The 13,056-nt window shown below is 38.6% G+C and overlaps 1 pseudogene; it reads right to left on the bottom strand.

Moving 5' to 3' along the window:
* Window positions 1–12,484: 12,484 nt before the first annotated feature.
* On the bottom strand, window positions 12,485–12,581 carry LOC133271802 (U6 spliceosomal RNA; annotated as a pseudogene).
* Window positions 12,582–13,056: the final 475 nt, after the last annotated feature.

The following is a 13,056-nucleotide window of genomic DNA, read 5'->3' as shown; positions in this document are numbered from 1 at the left end:
GCCTGTAAGTCACACAGAAATCTGCCATGCGAACTTGTCAATGTACTGGGACTGTTTGGCTGAGCTGTTAATTATTAGATCAGGTTAGGATTGGATTTTTTGGTTAGATAAAGATACAGCAATTTCATGGCAGGTGTCACAAAAGACTAAAGTCTCCAAAAATGGTCAGAAAAACTGGTGAAACACATTTTTACATTAGGTCAGGATGTTAAGTATCATAATAAACACATCATTTAGTGTGCTGGTCCAAATTTAGCAGGTTTTTCTGGCTCATCCCACTTAATCTTGTGAAGCTTATGTTCAAAAAATTACATATGCTACTTCGCCCAGAAATACAAGCAAGAAACCCAGAAGTCAAAGGGTTAGAGTAACTAGTATGACTGACAGTCTTAATAGGAACCCTCAAATGAACTTTGTCAAGGATTTGGATTAATTTGTTAATGGATTAATTAGTTAATATTATACACCAGGAAAGGTGTTATTAACAGAAGCATGGGTGATGTGCCTTAGGGATATGTAATAATTAATAACAAAGGTAAACAAGAACTCCTTTTTCAAATGTAGAAAATATAATAGCTGGCAGTAAAGGTAACTCAATGAAAATGCTGTATTACCAGTCATATTGCCACCATTAGTGTGCACCATCCCTTTCAGCAGCTGCTTGACGCTGGGAGCCAGCCAGACCATTTTGGCCAATCTCTACTCATCAGAGTGCAATGTAATTTGGGAACTACCATATGGCAATAAACACAGCTACACAGATACAGTACAGACCCTTTATCACAATGTTATTAGGCACTAAGAACATTATGTGACAGAAAGAGAGCAGATTGTCCAGGGTTGCCTTGCTGCTGCCTACATATATGAAATATGTTAGCATAATGTTTTGCTTTGCAACCTTAGAGAGATAAGTATCCTTTCTGAAATTGAATAAACAAATATTTCATTACAGTAGTCAGTTTTAATACACAAATCCTTCCATGTGTATGGTTAAAGAACTAATATTAGTTTGAGGGATAAAACTGAAAAGCTTACAGCCTACGCCAAAGCTCACAGAGTTTCTTAGATAGATGGATTCTCACATTTCCTTCCACAGGAGAGATAGATTACTTACACCATTCCTACGTATTTTGCAACACTGAAGAACTTAGGCTGACATACTTAAAGCAGAAATATTTAAAGGTTTACAGATCTGATGCATGGGCCATTCTTATTTTCTTTTTTCTTCTTTTTTTTCTTCATTTTTCTGCCACACACACCTGTCAGGAAGCTATGGTGTGCCTCTAATACACTGGACTCTGTTTTCTCTTGTCTTTCAGTATTGCACTTAAAGTGCAGCTACCTGCTGAGACAGTAAACATGACTTCCCATGACTTTTCAGTAAATGAAGCTCACTTCTAAGGCCCCGGGGTATAGTCAATGTAAAATATAGATATGAGGGCTGGAATTAGAAATTTCATGATCAGCCGAGTGTACTTATAGCAGCTACATTTTGAAGGGGCATTCTTTCATCTATTAATTATATTCCACTTCCCCCTCTCACCAATACTAGCAACTCATCATTTTACATATTTAATGGAATATGACTAAAAATACATCAGAAAATTAATCAGTATTCATACTGTACCAAAGAATTTTCAGAGTTAACATTCATTTCTTTCAGACAGGCTGCTAAGTCTTGGAAAATCTAGAAACAAAAGGAAAGGACTTACAAAAAAATTATTACAAGATAGCTGCAGGATATAACAAAAAAATCAACGCGCACTGCACAGCACAATTCAGCATAGAAAGTAGTTTCCCAATCTTTTTCTGTATCTTTGGCTGCCTACTTCCTTTCATGCCATGTATCACAATACAGATTTTACAAAGTAGATTGCACAGTGACACTGCCAACCTCCCCAGACCTCATCTTTAAAGTTAAAAAGATACAGAAATGGAGAGGGAGAAGTATGCTGATCTGTTTTAAAGATACTTTAATTTTGTTGATACCTCAAAATAAAGAATACAAAAAAGGTAGACTCAAGAGAACAGAATATATACTATAAGGAAAACTTACTATCCTACTGCAGTTTTCGTTCTGGGTAGTTTAGAACATAAGTATGCATTTTAAAGGTATGTGAGAGGACATTCTTTTACAGTATTAAATTTTAAGATGTGATTGTTAATTAGGATGAAAAAAAAGTGTTGTTTTTTTTTAATATAATATTTATCATTTACTCATGCTGAGGTTTTGGTCCTAAAAGGCTTACTCACCTGCAGTAGGGAAAGTAGGATTTACAACTGCCTATATTGGAATTAAGAATGAGGCAATAGGAAAAACTTCAAGAATTTGCCCATGGTGGATTTTCTGGTTTAAAATGCCTGTCCAACCTGACCTTGAACACTGCCAGAGATGAAGCAGGGACTGTGAGAATGAAGACCTTGGGCCCACTGTAGGAAAGGATCTGTCTCGAGACCATCTTAACAATCTGAGCATGCACAAGTCCGTGGGTCCTCATGAGATCCATCTTCGGGTCCTGAAGGAGCTGGCAAATGAAGTTGCTAAGCCGCTGGCCATCATATTTGAAAAATCATGGCAGTCAGGTGAAGTTCCCGACAACTGGAAAAAGGGAAATATAACCCCATTTTTCAAGAAAAAGGGAAATATAACCCCCATTTTCAAGAAGGGGAAAATGGATGACCCAGGGAACTACAGACCAGTCAGTCTCATCTCTGTGCCTGACAAAATCTTGGAGCCGATTCTCCTGGAAGGCATGCTAAGGCACATGAAAAACAACAAGGTGCTTGGTGACAGCCAGCATGGCTTCACTAAGGGGAAATCCTGCCTGACCAAGTGTCGTGGTTTAAACCCAGTCAGGTAACTTGTTCACTCACTCCCAGTGAGTGGTGCCGAGCTGACAACAATCGAAGTCCGTGTCCCCCCCCCCCCCTCCCACACCGGGGCTCTCCCCTTCCCCGCTCCCGGAGGAACGGGGAGGAGGATCGAGAGAGTGCAACTCCTACGGGTTGAGACAAGAACAGTCCAGCAACCAATGTACAACACAAATCACCACCGCTACTATCAACTACAACAATAATAAGGGAAAATAACAAGGGAAGAGAATACGATATCACCGGCTAAGAAAACGAGTCCCACCCGGAAGCCCCTGTCCTTCCGGGTAACTCCCAGTTACCCCTCACCCCCTGCATGACGTGCTGTGGTATGGAATACCTCCTGGGCCAGCCTGGGTCAGGCGCCCTGTCCCTGCTTCCTCACAGCCTCCCCTCCTCCCTGGCAGAGCACAAGCCTCACAAAGTCCTTGGTCAGGGTAAACATCACTTAGCAACAACTGAAAACATCGGCTTCACCAACACTGTTCTCAAGCTGGAAGTCAAAACACAGCACTGCACCAGCTACCACAAAGGAAAAAAAAACATGACTGCTACTGCTGAACCCAGGACACCAAGTTGGTGGCCTTCAATGATGGGGCTACAGAACTGATGGACAGGTGTAGCGCAGTTGATGTCACCTACCTGGACTTCTGCAAAACGTTCGACACTGTCCCACACGCCATCCTTGTCTCTGAATTGGAGAGACATCAATTTGATGGATGGACCACTCGGTGAATAAAGAACTGGCTGGATGGCAAAGAGTTGTGGTTAATGGCTCAATGTCCGGCTGGAGACCAGTAACAAGTGGCGTCCCTCAGGGATCGGTGTTGGGACCAGTCTTGTTCAAGATCTTTGTCAATGACACAGACAGCGGGATTGAGTGCACCCTCAGCAAGTTTGCCAATGACACCAAGATGTGTGGTTCGGTTGATACGCTGGAGGGAAGGAATGCCATCCAGAGGGACCTGGACGCGCTTGTGAGGTGCGCTGATGCCAACCTCATGAGGTTTAACCATGCCAAGTGCAAGGTCCTACACCTGGGTGGGAGCAGTCCCAGGCACAGCTACAGGTTGAGCAGAGAAGAGATTCAGAGCAGCCCTGCAGAGAAGGATTTGGGGGTGTTGGTTGATGAGAAAATGAACATGAGCAGGCAGTGTGCGCTTGCAGCCCAAAAAGCCAACCGTATCTTGGGCTGCATCAAAAGGAGCGTGACCAGCAGGTCGAAGGAGGTGATCCTGCCCCTCTACTCTGCTCTTGTGAGACCTCACCTGGAGTATTGTGTGCAGTTCTGGTGTCCTCTACATAAAAAGGACATGGATCTGTTGGAACAAGTCCAGAGAAGGGCCACGAGGATGATCAGGGAGCACCTCCCATATGAAGACAGGCTGAGGAAGTTGGGGCTGTTCAGCCTGGAGAAGAGAAGGCTGCATGGAGACCTCATAGCAGCCTTCCAGTATCTGAAGGGGGCCTATAGGGATGCTGGAGAGGGACTCTTCATTAGAGACTGTAGTGACAGGACAAGGGGTAACGGGTTAAAACTTAAACAGGGGAACTTTAGATTGGATAGAAGGAGGAAATTCTTTCCTGTTAGGGTGGTGAGGCACTGGAATAGGTTGCCCAGGGAGGTTGTGAATGTTTCATCCCTGGCAGTGTTCAAGACCAGGTTGGACGAGGCCTTGGGTTATATGATTTAGCGTAAGGTGTCCCTGCCCATGGCAGGGGGGTTGGAACTAGATGATCTTAAGGTCCTTTCCAACCCTAACGATGCTCTGATTCTATGATTCTTCCTTATACCTAACCTGAACTTCTCCAGTTTAAGTTTTAACCCATGTCGTGTCTGTTAATATGTCGGAAGTAGCTTGACTGGAGGATTTCATATGGAAAACAAAACAATGTATTATGGAATAAGATTGTTCAATGTATCCACTTAAGCATGCAGCACAAATCCACTATTATCACAGAACCGTTGAATGCATAAAAGCATTATTTCTGACCTAGCAAAAATGTCGTAGTTCTATTTTCTATTTTTTCCCAGATCCATTTCAGTGTCCCCTGTCCTTCTTCTCTCAACAATATTATGCCTTTTCAATAATCCCTCATATCTCTATATACAGCTGAAAGGGTGCAAAGGGAAACGGAAACTAGAAACAAGAAAGCTGATGTAATATATCCAGCCTGCCAAACATTTATATTTTCAAGAATTTATATTAATGCACAGCATTTATTGTCCAGTAAATTTTATTAATTGTAAAAGATGTTGAATTTTTGAAAATCTTAGTGATTTCTGTTCACTAGGTTTGTTGTGTTTTACTTTTGCACATAAATTCTATGAGGATTTGTGGCCAGATGTTTTTAGGATTAGTACAAAATATTAGTGTAATTTCTGACAAAATTTCCAAATTTTAGGTAATATTCACCCTAAAATATTAATTCATCTCTGGTCCCTCCAGGTTGATACATGTGTTGTATGTTGCTAGATTGTTGATGTTATTATTATTATTAATTATATCAGTATGAATGATGTTATTATTAATTATATTATTATTAATGGTGTTACTAATAAGTAGTAGTAATATTACTATTATATATTAATTTGAAAGTTTTGAGTGGTCTTTATTTCAAAGTCTGTTTATATTTGTCTCTCTATATATTAAGCGAAATAGTAAATACATAAATGTTTGGCTCTTCTGTACACTTTACAAACTCTCTAATGTAAAGCCCGCATCACATGACTGGATGAGACAGAGGTTAAGACTGAGGTGATTTAGTGAGTTATATGGTTCCGTTCCACTGTGCTAACTCTCAGCACCAGCCAAGATTTAGCTGTGACCTACTTGTATGAATGCTAACATTTACCAAATAGTTTTATATGAACATATGTTAATGCTGTGAACTGCATGTGTGAAAATATATTTAAAAAAAAAGAAAGTAATATGAAAACAAAAAGTGTGGGTGAAAGAGTCAGAAAGAAAATTAGTGAAAAAAGTACAAAGCAAACATCCAAATACAGGACAAGGACCAAGAAGCCCTGACAGGAGGAAAAGAAAAACAATTTAATTTTTTTGAAATATGAAGATACAAGCTAATATTGTGCAGAATTGGAGAGGTAAAAATCCAAGATGGTCAAGGCCACACTTTAAGAAAACCGGGACTCAGCAGATGAAAAAAATAATGAGATTTAGGCTTTAAGCACAAGTCCAAATGAATCTAACACAAAGTGACTATTTCCAGGAGACATCTGAACAATTGGAGATACAAATATGAATTCTATAGATACAATAAAATAATACCTTTAGCTGTTTTGTCAACAAAACCAAGAAATATGGAAGTTTGGGGTGTAAGCTATGAAGTGCAATGTTGAGGTTTTGAGTAAATACAATGAAAACTAGGTCTCAGACAGAACTTTGTGCCTAATCCCATTGTGCTTATTGCTTGGTATCAAGGGATGGTGCCTGGAGCTGGACTTTGAAATACTGTACTTAAACCACTGTATTTAAAATACCATATAATTTAGATGGCACACCCAAAGAATCATTTAAATAGTCTTTATTAAGCACCAACAGTGTAAAAAAAAAAAAAAGGAATAATATTATGTATGTTGCCTTTGGCTAATATGCTTATGTTCCTCTCCTATGACTGGAAGTCATGATGAGTGCCATTTAATGGACACTTCTTACGCAGTTATGTGTGCATGAATCAAAGCTGCTGTTGCCATATTGAATTCCAAATTATGTATACTTTTGTGTGCAAAGCCCAGTTTCATAACTATAGATTTATTCTGGCTATTATAAAATTTTGCTTTGCAAACTGCTTTTTAAACCATTTAAATACCCATTAACTCTCAGAGCAGTATATAAATTAAAAAATTGCAGAAAACACTCAGTCCAGTGAAAGGCTATCTATGGTCTTGGAAAGTATGTGTTTCTGGGTAATCATCCAATGATACTGCATTGCTTACATTGTATGGAAAGTGGATCACTAATAAAAAAAAAGTTAAATCATAAAGGGACTCCTTTGACACACCCATGTAAATGATCCTCCCATGTGAGTATTTATTTGAGTAGATACTTTGACATTTTTATGTATGACTTGCAAGCACTTTGTTACTATGTTTGATCATGTCTTTGAGGCTTTTCAATAAAGGTATCATTCCCAATCATATTCTGAGCCTCAAAATAGAAATTCCTTGAAACTTGACCTTGCTTATCCTGAAAAAAAAAAGTTTCTAAAAATACACTTTCATTATTGAATCTGTTGACAAAAGTAACAGGTTTTTCAAGTAATCTTGAAGGAAAATGAGAATCAAATTGTCTTTAATTTTCAGGAATTTCTTGAGCTCTTTTCATTGAAGAACAGTCGTATTTCAATAACTTGGAAAATGGGGGAGTTTCACATCAGGAAATTAAAACCAGCAAATAACAGATGCTGTCAGCAGAATGGCATAAATACTACAGACTACAAAAAAAAAAAAAAAAGAATCATATCTTTCATGGACTGGAAAGCAGGTCACAATGCTGTCAGTTTCATCTGCAAAATGAACAGGAACCCTAGATATTTTCTACCTTGCAATCTTTAGTTTTTAGAAGTCCCTCTGGGTTTTCAGGATTAAATCCTTCGGCAGTAAGAGATTGTAAATATACCTCAGCCACTAGATAATAACCATTCTATAAGGAATATATGTTTTGCTGTTCAGAAGGAGACCCATAGTAATTTTCCATGCAGCCAACCTCCATGTAACGAAAGACAGTCTCATGCACTATTGTTATATACAGCTGCAGTTGCTTACTTATATTGCTGGCTTTCAATGTCAAACTACTACATACTGAGGAATGCAGAACAGTGAGAAAATGAGCTTGCTCCTCAGTGATCAGAAACAAAAGATACTTGTTTCCTTAGGAGCAGAATAAATGCAAGATCTTGCCTCCCTAAAGCCCTCACATTTTTACCAAGATTATAGGCAGAAATAATGGGCAAATAAAGAGCACACTATATAATAAAAGACATCCTCCCTACAGTTTTCTTTTGCCTGGAGGATGAATTGCTCCAGTGGATGGCCTCCCTGCCTTTCATGATGAGGTCAAGAAACTTGCTGTCACTATCACTGTTATGATTAATGATCCAACTGGTAGCGACAGTAATCAAACCATAGTCTCTGAAGTAGAGCCTGATTGTGCTAGTCTTCCAGGGCCTTGAGTCACTATGCTGGCAGGGGACCTACCTGCTTCTGCTACAGACATCTCCTTGTGTCCTTCTTGAAGCACATTTCATGGAAATACAGGCAAAACCAGAATAACTCATGACTATTAAAAGGAAGAAAACATTAAATTCATTTTTTTGAAACCAAATGACAAAAACCTTTGTAAGATTTGGAAAAATCATGTGTAATGAATAATTAAACTACTAATAATATAATCCTCTTAAAAGCATAGAACTACTAGCTGAGAAGATTAAGCACATAACTGCTTTCAGTACAATGAAAGTGGTATAAGGAAAGAAGCTAAGTTTCCTTCTGCCTTTTTCCCTTCTTTTTTTGTGACAGATTGTCTCCACATTCAAATTAATTGTATTTTATTGAATGTTTATTATTTGAGTATACAAAAACATCTGTATATAAGATTAGTAGGTAAAAAGTTAGTACATGATATATTACATTGTCTAAACTATTATAAGCATCAAGGGGTAACTTTTGAACCTGGGATTATGGCAAAATCCACTGAAAACCAGAAGGTGAAGAGAGAATGCAGAAAAGAAGATGACAGTTGAAAATCAAGAGACTGGTAACATTATATAAAAATAACAATGGAAAAAATATATTAAACCTGCTATATTCTTAGGAAAAAAAAGAAAAAAAATCAACTTCTATCTGGTTAAATGCTATCTAAATTAATTCTTTGAATCACATAGAAGATACAGTGCTAGAAATAGAAAGTACTTGTATTCTTGTATCTAGTTAACAAGTCAATTCTTATTTTCTGTTTCTCAGTACTTGAAGTTGTCTCTCCAGGCCTAGCCCATGGCAGGAGTTTTAACTCATCATGCTGCCATGAGAAAGACTAGGCTGGAAGGAAATGATGAAAAGTCAAGAGTGGCAAGTCAAAAGTGACTACATGCAGAAAATTATACTCTGTGGAGAAAGGAAATGAAATAGCACTGGCAGCAGCCTAATGGACTGCAGTCTTCCTAGGCTGTCCAGGAATAACTCAGGTTTTTTTTGTATGACACAACTTAACCGTTAATACCCATAGTCAATTAGACGCAAGTCTTAGCAGGTGAAGTCCTAGTAGTTATCAGGAGGGAGCTCTGCTGGGGAGTAGTGAGGGGTTGAATGTACTGGATCAGGCAGGACAATGGGTTTTAATTGTTGGAAGGCAACTATCTTGGCTTGTTCTAACATTCTGGACTTAAGGAAGGACATTGCTAAACAGGTGTGGTCTCTGTGTGAAAGAATGTTCAATGTGGAGAACTTCGTGAGCTATGTAACTCCTACTTCAGGGAGCCGTGACCCGGTATTTAGTAGGTTTATTTATTTATTTATGATGACAAATACAATTAAAAAAACCCAGTTCTTACCAGGGGTCTGGGAAAAAGACCAAAAGGTAAGACATCGAGATTGCTAGGTGCAATATTGTCCTCCAAAGGCAGTCAAGGTCCAATAACCAGTCTAGCACAACAAACAACAAAGGCTTTGATAGCTTTTATTGCCATGAAGAAAAAAGCATGAGATAGATTTCATTCCAATTTTAAGCTCTTTTATTGCAGTTCAGAAAATAATTCAGTTCCCTCTCATAGTGTTTTACTTGAACAGTCATCTACCAGATAGACTACCTTGTCATAGAAGAGAAGAATGGATGTTTCACTTTAAATTAATCTTATCAGTAAAACATTCATGGAAAAGAGCTGAACTGCATTTATTTGCTTCTAAGCACTAGCTCATAGAACTACATTTTAATCTCATTATAATATGACCTTCCAAAGTCTATTGCTCTTTTGCTTAGCCCTTTTTGGGGATGGATAGAATTGTCGCTTTGTTTTTTCCATAACTTCAACTTTATTTAAGTCATGCAGAATAAGATGCACCAAGTCAAGTATTTAGTTTGCCTAAATAAAATGTAGATGGGGATGGGGGAGGGGGGAAGTGAAGGCAAGGGCAGTAATAAGCTCTAATATAGATATGAAAATAGCCTTCATAAAACAAGGATAAACAACATTGCGGTCTAACTTACCCCCACATAAAATGCAAAATAGAACTCCATGTGTAATAAAACATTAGGATCTTTATTGCCAGCATAATCTTAACTAATCCTTTCTTATATTATTTCTATAGTTACAGTAATTCATCTGCATGAAATTTGACTGAATAAGGTTAGCCTTGCAATTGAAACCACACCAATTTTCCCCTCTCTTCTATTCACAAAATCCTTCATTAGCATTTGCATATGTTCCTAAGTCAGTTCCAGGCAGGATCAGCCTCTAGTCTCCTCAGAATGTCAGCAGCCCAAAACAGTTTTCTTTTTAACATCCCCTTCCTTTGTAATACACAAATACAATCTTCTGGGGCTCTGTAATTATCCAAAATGAGCTTTAGTGTTGCAAATTACTTCAGCACCCCTATGATTTATCTCTTGTAAACACAATTTATAATATTTATATTCCTATTAGAACCTCTACTAATAATAAACTAACAGTACATAAATATTTATATGATAGTACATGGACAAATGTTGGATATCTTTATATTAGTTATGTTTCCTGTTCTCCCTACCACACTTGGAAAAAAGCTAAACCTTGATAATTTGCCATGTTCACAAAAATACCTTTAAAAATGGCTCAGAAAATTAACAGAGCTTCAAATTTGCCACACTTTTCTTTAAAGAATGGCATTCCTTCGTACTTATGCAGTCTGGGTTATTGCTTCTTCACATTATGCATCATTACTCTGAGTAGGTGTCTTATCAGCAGCTCCAGTTGTTGTGGAGACGATTGGAATTAAGCACTGGAAGCCTTTTATTTATCTTACATTCTTTATTCCTACAAGATTTTCAGCATATAAGCTTCTTTGTTCAGCTCAGAATTGGATACATAGCCAGGCATTGTAAAATTTGCATCTTTCTCTTTTTGTATTTTTTCCTAAAGAGGATTGAAAACAAAGTATAGCTTTAATTAAGGCTCTGCTTAACAATAGACAATTTTTTCCATGCAGTGACATTTCTGATCAGTTGTGAGGATTTTGCAAAGGCCTAATAGGTGACATTCACCACTAAGCTGTAAGTAGAACTGCAACATACTTACCTGTGCTAAGTGTCTGACTGACAATATTCACACAAAGAGAACTGTAATAATGCTGTGGAAATACTGATTTAGCCAACAAAAGCCATGGAATTTAAAGTGAAGGTTACTCTAAACTGTGTATGATATGTAATAACATACAAGTTCAAGGGATGAATGTTGAGTTTTAGAAAAGCAAAAGGAAAGAAAGGGAAGACAGTGACAGAAGGGAGGAAGGGTGGAAGAGAGGAAGGAAGGAATGAGTACCTAGAGTCTATCATTCTTCATCAAAATTTATTGCATAACAGGGACACTCAAAAAATTTGGGAGCACAGAATTAATAATAAATGTCAACTTTCTATTGAGGCTGATTCTACACTACTTATACTGCAGATGACAGAAGGATGAAAACAAAAAATTCAACCAAATTTACTGATCTAATGCATGCATATTTTTGAAAAAAATAATAATAGAAAAAATAAAATGCCTGTTAAAAGCTGTTCAATAAATGTTACTATTCCAAAGACTGACTAAGGCTTTTTCTCCTTTATTTCCTCAATACTTGTCAGATGTCTGTAGTTCAAACACGAATTTGCCATCACCTGATGAAAGTAATTCCCAACAATATTGTACTTATTCTAGAGGTGATAATGTGTGAGAAAAACATTGGCATTTCCCAGTCCCCATTGAACAAAGGACCAGCGATTATGGCTTTCGAGAGGTAGATCAGTGTCCTGGGTTCAGCAGTAGCAGTCATGTTTTTTCCTTTGTGTTAACTGGTGCAGTGCTGTGTTTTGACTTCTAGTTTGAGAACAGTGTTGGTGAAGCCGATGTTTTCGGTTGTTGCTAAGTGATGTTTACCCTGACCAAGGACTCTGTGAGGCTCATGCTCTGCCAGGGAGGAGGGGAAGCTGTGAGGAAGCAGAGACGGGGCGCCTGACCCGGACTAGCCGGGGAGGTATTCCATACCACAGCACGTTATGCCCGGGGTGGGGGGTAACTGGGAGTTACCCGGAAGGACAGGGGCTTCCGGGTGGAACTCGCTTTCTTGGCCGGTGGTATCGTATTCTCTTCTCTTGTTATTTTCCCTTATCATTGTTTTAGCTGATAGTAGCGGTGGTGATTTGTTGCTGGACTGTTCTTGTCTCAACCCGTAGGAGTTGCACTCTCTCGATCCTCCTCCCCGTTCCTCTGGGAGCGGGGAAGGGGAGAGCCCCGGTGCGGGGGGGGGGGGGGGGGGGGGGGGGAGACAGACACGGACTTCGATTGTTGTCAGCTCGGCACCACTCACTGGAAGTGAGCGAATGAGTTACCTGACTGGGTTTAAACCACGACAGTTCTTTTTGGAAAAAATATGGAACACTTCACGAATTTGCGTGTCATCCTTGCGCAGGGGCCATGCTAATCTAAACATCTAAAATGACTGTACAATATACATTTGTAATATGTTTACATACTTGTAACCTAGGGAATCTGCTTTGAAGAGTTGAACAATAAGCTTTCCCTCTTTGGGAAAAGACTGACAGTGGAAGAAGATCAGCTAGGATTTCCTGCTGGGGTCAGGGAGAGAGAATATAAAAGAAGTTACCCAACCAGGTATGACTACAAATTGGCTAATTTCTGCATACACTGCATTATACTGCTGTACTTGTCACAGAATATGTGCCCTGCAGATGACTCTGATTCCTACAAAGGCTATTCCTACAGCTGAGTCATTCACATTCTAAAGTGGAAAATAATGGGGGGGGGGGGAAAGAAAGATATTGAAATAAAATCTTCCATGAAAGAGAATGAGTTGATACAGAAACCTATGATTAACAAAAGTATATTCCACTGCATGGAAAAAAGTGTAAAATAATTTTTTGAGTCTTAAGTGTTTTTCTGCTCTGTAACAACTGCCTGATACTATCTTTTTAGCAG

Source organism: Pezoporus flaviventris, unplaced genomic scaffold (assembly GCF_033815535.1).
Source record: "Pezoporus flaviventris isolate CSIRO_AGI_PZ_B2104156 unplaced genomic scaffold, CSIRO_AGI_Pfla_v1 ptg000025l, whole genome shotgun sequence".
Classification (NCBI taxonomy): domain Eukaryota; kingdom Metazoa; phylum Chordata; class Aves; order Psittaciformes; family Psittacidae; genus Pezoporus; species Pezoporus flaviventris.
The sequence above is the reverse complement of the archived record's forward strand: the minus strand, read 5'-3'. Positions and strand labels throughout refer to the sequence as shown.